Raw genomic sequence first — 6,429 nt, 5'->3', positions numbered from 1 at the left:
CCCTAAACTTGTTTTTCCTTCTTTGTCAGGATCATTTAAATTTTGTATGTTTTAAAAATAAAATTAAGATTTAAATAGTTTTTTTTAGAGAATGATATAATCAAAACAAAATATATAAATAATAATAATAATATAGAAAAATGAAATTAAAAAAGAAAAAATGTTTAATACACCATTTGGTCCGGGGGGTTTTGATCAAAGTCGTCCCACCTTTTAAAAAAGTTTAGTAAGGCCCCCTATTTCGTTAAAAAATGTTCAACATGGTCCTTTTGGCTTACAGTGTTAAAAACATAACGATGTAATTGTCACCATGGCCAAAACTGAACGACCTGTGCATTTTGATCAATACATGACACTATGACGTATGATATATTTGAATGGGTAAATTTAAAAGAAAAATTATAATGACATTTGGGTAACTTAGGTCAAAATAAAGAAAAGCAAAAGTCAGAATAAGGAAAATACTATAAAAGGCGAACGGAGACTCTCCTTTTTTTTCACACCGGCAACACGGGCCGACAGCTTCGCGACAGTTCCATTATCAGCCTCTGCTGTCGCCGCCCCTCCTCTCTCCCAACCATTTCTATCGTCGAATCCCCTACCCTCACTCTTTCTCAATTTGTTTCGTTCGTTTTCCTCTTTCGGTTCCTCCTTCTCTCATCAACCATGGAAGCTTCTCTTCACAGCAAGCGCTTCTTCTCAAGTGTCTACAACCTTCACTGCTTCGAATGACGAATTATAGAAGGCAAAACTCGAGCAGGTACTGTCCAGTGGTTTTGAATTATTCAATTGCGAACTCAAATTGCATTTCTAGGGTTCCTGAAAATGGAATTGTTGTGGTGTAGGTGGCGAAGAGGTTTGAGAACACGACGAGGTATTTCAAGCGTTTGGGTAACTTAGGGTTTTAGGGTCAGCTAGTGTTTGGGTAACTTAGGGTAATCTTGGTCACTTCATTACAATTTTTGTTTTAAATTTACACATTCAAATATTTCATACGTGCCACGTATTCATCAAAGTGCACAGGTTTGACCATAGTGGCAATTGCACGCTGTGAGCTAAAAGGATCATGTTGAACATTTTTTACCAAAATATAGGGTCTTACCGAACTCTTTTAAAAGGTAGGACGACTTGGAACAAAACCCCTCAAGTAAGGACCAAATGATGTATTAAAACAAGAAAAAAAAAGACAAAATTAAAAAAATGTTATTGAAAAATTAATTAGAAAGCTAAGTTTTTTAAAGATTAGAAGATTTAAAATTTAAAAGAGAGAAAATTAGTTTTTTTTTATTAAAAATAATAATTAATTATAACTGTTTGTTATTTCCTTATGGGCCTTTAATGTCTATACTTTCCATTTTATGTCTTTTGACAATCACAAATTTCAACTCAGGTCATAGGAAAATGAATGGGTATTTCGTAGCCGTTTAGGGATGAAGTTAAGGTTATTTTGGAGACAAAAAGAAAAGAGAGGGTGAAGAGACAAAGAGAGAGTTGTAAAAGCATGGAGAAGAGAGAAACGAGAGTGAATCGAGGTTTGTTACTTGATTAACTCTTTTTGTCGTTGTAGCATGACTGGCTTATTTATGAGTTTCGTTGTGAATGACATTATAATTTTTTGCTCTTGTTATTTGTTGTTCTTATTAGGGTTTATGTTCTTTTTATTCCTATGTTCTATGCTTTCAATTTACACCCCACAAACATGATGATTGAATAATAAAAATAAAAAACACATAGAAAATAAAAAAAAAAAAGATAAAATATGATGACATTTACATAACTATAAACTGTTTGTTCTCTGTTTTAGAAACATTATCACGTATAGAAATTAATCTAGTCAATTCCAGATGTGGTTATTACTACTCTGTACATTCCAAAAACCGTAGATTTTCAATTTCAATAACAAATTTTACTTAAAAATCAAAATCTCGGTTCAAATTCTACTTGATTTGATGCTGAAATTCTGGAGTTGAATCTGAGGATAACGGTGGTGGCTTTAAAGTCACCTCGGGAGTAGGGGTCTTTGCGAATAACAATAACCAACGTGCAGTGATAGTGTGTTTGGATTTGGATGAGAAGCAATCGGGCATGGAGGAAGTGTGCTCTGCAACTCTAGTTTGCGTTCACAATCGTGTGGCGGTGATGAGTGGGAACGAAGAGTTTTTCACAGAAGAAACAAGATACTAACATTCAATGAAAGAGGCATATATACATTCAAAACATTTGCATATTACATAAAAGTTCAGTGGCTACGTTTATTCCCAACAAGAATGAAATTAACTTTACATTGTAATGGAGAACTCAAGCTTACAAATAGAAGAAATAGAAGAAGGAGGAAACCCAAGAAAGAAGAAAGGAACGTTCCCACAAACCCTAGCTAGTCTCCAAGTACTCCAAGAGAGAATTCTCATGTCCAACCGCCCAAAGATCTAACTCTTTTTAAAATAGTTGGGAAGCAGTAACTACCATCATCAAGGAGTTTCTTGCTTTTCACCTTGAGGACAAGTTGAAACTTCATGGAGGGGGTATTGATAGGTTTAGTGGCAAGGCTTATGTGAGAAGAAATAGAGGAAGCATGTAGTTATAACTTCCTAGTAGGTAGTTATTACGTCCTGGAGTTGTATTGTGTATTTATCTTTTATATTTCATATTCTGTTTATGTTAGATTATGGTAGACAGTTTTTTTAGTTGGTTATAAAAGGGAAATTATGAAGAGACCGGTCTTCTCGAAAAACCTAGAGCATTTGATGTTCTTTTGTTTTTACCACCTTGGTATAACAATTTATGGTTTCTAATTAAGTTCTTATGTGTAATCTATTTTTGCATCTATTTAGTGAATTCTGGATACCTATCAAACTCCTTTCACGTTTTCGAGCTAAATAGGTCAAGTCTGCCACACGAACATAAGTGGCACTCGACGACATCTCAATGGCGCTCAAGCGGTGAAAAGCTGAGAAGAATGATGCTAAGCAATAGCCCGACGATGCCCAAGTAGCTGAAAGTCGAGAGGTTTTTCACTCAACAACACATAAGTGATGCTCTTTTTGCAATTCTTCTTGCTTCCATGGTCTTCCAATCTTTGATTTGGCACATAAGCTCTATAGTAAATGATTTAGATAAACCAAAAAGTGGGAATTAATGATAAAAATTGAATCAATACAACTCAAGATATAACTACTTATAAACACACAACAAATTAAGACATCAAAAAGGTAGAAAGCTAAGAATAATTGATTTTAGACAACTTATGTGAACAACCATTCTCGACCTCCTTCAAGAACACACCCTTGTTTAGACAACCTTAAGCACAACCTTCGTCGTGTTACGACAAGATCTTCTAAAGAGACAAGACAATCTAACAACTCTTGTTTTGAGGTTTAACAAACAAATACTTAACAAAATAACGTTCATTGGTTAAATCGTCTAAAGGATATGCTTGCTAAAAACAATGTTAAACAACACAAGCAAATCATTTATGATAAGTCTGTAAAAGATGTTTTATAGCTCACTAACAATGTTTGATGAAAATGCATTTAACATTTAAACCTCTAAAACAAACACTTAATTTCGTCCGGATGATTGAATAATAAGACTTAGTTTTGTTTTTGTCTTATTTTATTTTATTTTATTTTTTAGTTTATTTGCTATTTAATTTAGCTTTTTATTATTATTAGATTTTATTTTATTTTCTATTTTCTTTTTGAAAAAAAAAAGTAAAAAAAAAGAAAAAGAAAGAGAAAGAGAAAATGAAAAATAAATAATCAAAGGAAATTAAAAAGGAAAAAGTGACTTTGTCGTTTTTAAAAAAGGACAGCGTTGGCCTGAGGGAAGGAACGGTTTTCGGCAGGTACAATTTGTTTGATAGGCACGTATTAGATTGGCAGAGGAGGGCGTTCACGTTTGGGTTTTAGGAGCATTTGAAAAAAGAAAGGGGGCACTCTTCCACTCTCTCACCAACACCATTCTCACGCCATTGTTTACTCAACAGATTCACCTCACTCACTCATTTTTTCACACAGAAAAAATGAAATTAGAACCCCCACCTCGTCCATCTTCATTCACGTAATTCTTCCATCTCCAACACCTCACGATCACAGCTTCAAGAACAACACCTGCAACCTCCGTTCACCTACAAAGAAACGAAAGAAAGCCAGCCAAAAGAGGGAAGGAGGTCACAGGATACACAAAACAACATTGAGTTGAGCTCCAAGAGGTAAGTAACGCTTCCTCATCGTGCTTGGGTGAGTTTAGTCTGCTGCATTTCATACTTCATCAACACATTTCTACCATATTTGTGTACGATTATTGCTCGAAAATTCAAAAGAAGTGTATGTATTTACTACTGTCATCTTCCCCCCTCTCCATCCGATTCAGCACTTGAAAAACAGAGAAGAAACGGCTTCATTGTCCCATCAATCCTCCCATAACAACTTCATCACAGCCACTGATTTTCAGAAACAAAATCATCTTCTTCATACTACAAAGGAAGGAAATAATATCTCATCATTCCACCCGCAACTTCAGTTTCATTTTCTAAATATTAACAATCCCAAATCCTGTTCTCTTTTTCACAAACACATAGTATCATCCAGAGGCAGAGGATTCCTGGTTCATTGATTCTGGAAGTATCAACGATCCTCACAATACCAGTAGCAACAACAGAAACGAATAATGAAATTAAATCCCCATATCTCTGTTTACCTCCCATCACCAACGAAGGAATTGAATCCTTGAGTAGGAAACGCATACACAATAGAAATCCAAACCCATCTTTAGATCTCATTCATCTGGAATTTAATTGATGCCGAGAGGAGGGGAATTTTAGTGCTGTGAGAGTTCAGAGAGGAGAGTGACGGTGACACCTCTGTTTGGACGCGGCGGGAGCAATGGTCTCCCGGGGTTAGGGTTAGTAAGGGTAGAGGTTGAGCCGCCGTACACGACGCGGTTTCCTCCGACGTGGATAATGACAGCGGCGACGATTGGCAGAGGCTGTAGCGCGGCGGTTGCACACGGTGGCTGATCGGATGGCGTGCTGGCTTGTGCGGTGGCCGAGCTTGCCCAGGGAGCGATTCATGAAGAAGACGATCTCTCGCGCGAGAAGAGTGAGGGGCAGCGAGGACGCCGTGGCCGGCCATGGCTCCGGTAACACCTGTTGTCGCCGACGAGGTCGAGACTTGTGGAGACGGTGGCATGGTGACCAGTTCTGGTTGAGGCGGCGACGAGCTTCCGCGGAAGAGGCGAGAGACCTTGGAGTCTTTGGAGAATGTAGAGTCTGCGTATTGAAAATGATGAGGGATCTAAGAGGACCCCTAAGGGTTTCTGAACTTGGGGTGAGGGGTGCTCGGGCTTGGGCCAAACCAAAAAAACATTAATAAAAAGAACGTTCCATCCGCACCCCCCTTTTGCTCCCATTTTGCATCTCCTTCTATTTGGGCTGAAGCCCATTCTGTAAAAAAAACAAATACCTTGCTGCATCCATTGTATTTATATTTTCACCCCATTTCCTTATTTTAGCACCCCATGATTTTCTTTTATTTAGTATTTATTCTTTTTTATTTCATTTGTTTTGTTCTTTATTATTTTATCTTATTTTTAATATTTACTTATTTTAAAATATTTTTATAATACATAAAATATATATATATATATATATATATATATATATATATATATATATATATATATATATTTAAAACAAAACAAAAAATTATTTTCAAAAGGTTTAAGCACACGTGTGTCCATTTGTGACGTCCTTGTGCTAAAAACTTTTTCCCTTCTTTTTACAAAACTTAAAAATAAAAAAAAAACTAATATTTTTAAAAGGTTGAAGTACACGTGTGCTCGTTTACGGCGTCCTTGTGCTAAAAACATTTTCCTCTTTTTTTTACAAAAATAAAAAATCAATAAAAAATATTTTGAAAAGGTTTAAGCACATGTGCAACTACCGTTCGCGTAGGCCTTGTGCTAAAAAATATTTTCATTTTCTTTTACAAAAATTAAAAATCAATAAAAAATATTTTGAGAAGGTTTAAGCGTGCGATCGTTCGCATAGGCCTTGTGCTAAAGATCTTTTCCTTTTTTTTTACAAAAATAAAAAATCAATAAAAAAATATTTTGAAAAGGTTTAAGTACACGTGCAACTGTTCGCGTAAGCCTTGTGCTAAAAATCTTTTCCTTTGTTTATATAAAAATTCCAAAATACTATATGTCCTTATTGAAACAAACAAACAATCTATCATCTAGAACTACATAACCCTGATTTCTCATATTGAAAATACTTAGGAGCAATTGGGCACAACAAAATATTTTGTTTTCTTTAGAGTTTTATTTTTTAGGAGAAATTAAATATTTTGCAAACCACATCAAATTTGCATATTTAATTAAAGTTTTATTTTTTAGGGGAAATTAAATATTTTGCAAACCACATCAAAT

The 6,429-nt window shown here is 35.3% G+C and overlaps 1 protein-coding gene across 2 annotated transcripts in view; it reads left to right on the top strand.

Annotated features, from left to right (window-relative positions):
• The first annotated feature begins 1,511 nt into the window (after positions 1-1,511).
• LOC106779381 (cytochrome c-type biogenesis CcmH-like mitochondrial protein) overlaps positions 1,512-6,429 on the top strand; it is a 15,282-nt gene continuing 10,364 nt past the window's right edge. The window contains exon 1 of one of the 2 annotated variants that reach the window (XM_014667477.2): positions 1,512-1,532. The gene's annotated coding sequence lies outside the window, so the exon portion shown is untranslated. Of the gene's footprint in view, positions 1,533-3,999; positions 4,211-6,429 lie in introns of those variants that run through there. The other variant, XM_014667476.2, reaches the window with a different exon arrangement.

This window comes from Vigna radiata, unplaced genomic scaffold (genome assembly GCF_000741045.1).
Source record: "Vigna radiata var. radiata cultivar VC1973A unplaced genomic scaffold, Vradiata_ver6 scaffold_194, whole genome shotgun sequence".
Lineage (NCBI taxonomy): Eukaryota > Viridiplantae > Streptophyta > Magnoliopsida > Fabales > Fabaceae > Vigna > Vigna radiata.
This window is presented reverse-complemented; position numbering and strand designations above follow the sequence as displayed.